The following is a 3140-nucleotide window of genomic DNA, read 5'->3' as shown; positions in this document are numbered from 1 at the left end:
CTGGTTTGTCGATGGCGTGAAAACAATCTTTGGCCTCCTTGCCATATTGTTCCCCCCCAAGTCCGCCATGACACCCACTGCCAACGGGACCAGACAATTCCACCCTGTATCTGTAAATATAGATAAATATGAGGTGGTGAATTTTGGTAGCAGAAATAGGGGGCCACCCACTCCTTTGAAAATGGGACTCTAAATGGAGTTGAGGAACAAAAGAATCTGGGATTCAGATTCATAAATCATTATGAGTAGTAACACTGGTTAACAAGTTAAAACATCCACTGGAGTTCATTTCTAGAGGGATAGAATATAAAAACAAAGATATTAAACTTATACAGAATGTTGGTCTCCATGTATTAGAAAATGGGTATAGAGGCAGTGGAGAAACTGCAAAAAAAAATTACTAGGCCTATAGTAAAACTGAGAGGTTATAATAATCAAAAAAAGGCTGGACAGCTGGAGTTATTCTGTCTTGGAAAGAAAAAGCTGAGAGGTGATCTGATAGAGGTCTTTAAAATTATACAGGTGTTCAAAGGATAGATGTGTTTCCATTTGTGGAGAATCCAAATTGACGGCAATAAATATCAGATAGTCACTAATGCATCCAATAGGTAACTTAGGAAAAGCCTGTCTACTCAAGGAGTGTAATTTGCTTCCTAATGAGTAGGTGATTAGCGTAGATTTATTTAAGGGGAAATTAGATAAACACATGAGAAAGGAATAGAAGATTGTGTTGATAGGGTGAGATGAAGTAATGTGGGAGGAAGTTCATGTGGAGCATAGACTTGTTGGGCCAAATGGGCTATTTCTGCACTTTGAATTCTGTAAAATCTCTTCCAGGTCAACGACACCATTCCAATGTTCTCCCTTATCCTGCAAAGCACACACCCTGAACAAATGTGGAAGATGTCGTGAGTGTGTGTCATATTTGCAGTATTTAAATCTATGTTAATTGGAACATACTGCACATCTGGAGCATAAGGCAACAACTGTGGAAAATAATCAAATCCAACTCCCAATCATTTTCTTAATTCGTGCTTCCATCATTAGGTGGTAATTCACTACAGCTGTGTTTAATTGCATACAGGAAGGAAAGCCTTGGTAATTACTCGATATCTTACATGACCACTGAATATTATATGAACATATTGCAATATATGGTATTGGTATGATGGTGCCACAACACGCAATTGATGCCAGCCAGAGAACTTTAAAACCTCACCACTTTTAATTGTGGTTCACTGTTCCATTTTGTTTTGCTTCTTTTTGTTTGTAACAGGGGGAAAGAATGTAAGCTAGTATTTTTACATCATATTGCAGTGGGCAACAGTATTCTCATGTTTTATTGGTTCGTCACAGGATATAAGTTATTTAAACGGCTCTCAACAAATCATAGTTTTCACCTCAAGTTGGAGGAAGTTTAAGCAGAGGAAATTAGCTGAGTGGTAGCTGGCTGACCAATTTGTTCTGTGTTTGGCATTGCGAATGAAGGGTTGTTTCCCAGGCTGCCAAAAAAACAACGCCTCAGTCAGGTGCAGTCTGTTCCAACAATGTCTTTGAAGCCTTACTTAGAAGAGAAACAATTGCATTGTTGAGATTGACCAAATTGCCAGAGCATTTTCTAGGTTAATGAGTGCTAGCCTATATTCTGGAAAATTGCCTTTGTAACTATTTCCTGACTGTAACAGGGAAGGATACAACTGTACGCAAAATATAATGTACTAAACCCGCTAAATAGGAAGAAGTAATGCATCACGTTAAAATCACTTTTTTTTCTGGTATATTTATCCCACATTCTTCCTGCCATACCCACCTGTGCTGCCACCATGGTTTGGCTTGTTGCCCTTTACTTGTATTGGCTTCTGGCTCGATGAGGATTTTCTTATTCTATAAGTGAGGAGATAGTCAGTATCTAGTTTTTCTTAAAACTGTTTACTTGCACTATTTACATCCAAGACCCCATGGTAAGTATATTGTTCTCTGGACACAGACTGCTCTGTGTCTTTTTCCCTTGGAGTTTCTTGGTCATGTCTTTCTGAAGGAGGGCCATACGGACTCGAAACATTAACCCTATTTCTCTCTCCCCAGATGCTGCCAGACCTGCTGAGTTTTTCCAGCATTTTCTGTTTTTATTTCAGAATTCCAGAATTCACAGTGTTTTGCTTTTACCTGTTTCTGAAGTCATGCTTATATTGTCATTAACAACGTTGTCTAATTAACATAACACCATCCTAATAGTCGCTAGCAGTCAACAAGGGAAATGTCTGAGGCTACAGTCAGTTTTGAGGTTTTGTACATTCCTGTGGTGTAAGAGACGTTAAGTGCTCTTACGATTTTTTTTACACTAGGGAAATGCTTCTTATTTTTACCTCAACACTCTGCTTAAGGTCGCTTATCAGAGGACCACTTTCTCGGGCTGTTTGGCATCTCACGTTATCTCCTGCTGGTGGAACCTGATCTGTTTTGCAAGGATATCATTGGCTACAAATGGAGCTGCTTATGTTGCTATGTGGTAACTTGTGGAAATAATGTGATTCGGTTCCAGATTCTCAAGTTAAAAAAGACAGCTACATAGCAGCATAGTGTGGAGAATATGAAAAAATCCAAGTTTCAGTCATAAATGGAAACATGTTTGCATATGTTCTTGGTCAAAACATTGTTGATAATTCCATACTTCTGGAGAGGAGAGTGTTAATAATGATGCAAGTATCTTCCTTTAAATATTTGCAGTGCATGGTAAGTCCTTGTTTCAAGTTGCCCTGCTTTAATCTGTTTCGTTTTAAAGCCATTTTAATTTTAGGTCCGCTTTCCCCAATTTAATTCATGATTTCCGCTTTAGAATCGTTTCATGTCATTGCCTTCCTCGCATTATCGCTGTCTGTTTTCTATGTGTACACATGATTGCACGTCATTGCCGCCCACCTTCATTGCTTTCTGTCTTCATTGGAGTGTGCATCATCATCGCCTGTTCTCATCGTGTAGCACACGCGTCAGCTCCCTTCATGTAACGTCAGGTCCTGTGACACAATCACCGCCATTATTATGGAGGCTGTTTGTACTCTATTCGAGGCAACATCAATTTTTTGAAAATAACCCAGAGGCACCCAAAGCCAGAGTTGTTCCTTTTTGAAACAAAAAGCTTA

The sequence above is a fragment of the Cetorhinus maximus genome, chromosome 21 (assembly GCF_964194155.1).
Source record: "Cetorhinus maximus chromosome 21, sCetMax3.hap1.1, whole genome shotgun sequence".
Lineage (NCBI taxonomy): Eukaryota > Metazoa > Chordata > Chondrichthyes > Lamniformes > Cetorhinidae > Cetorhinus > Cetorhinus maximus.
This window is presented reverse-complemented; position numbering follows the sequence as displayed.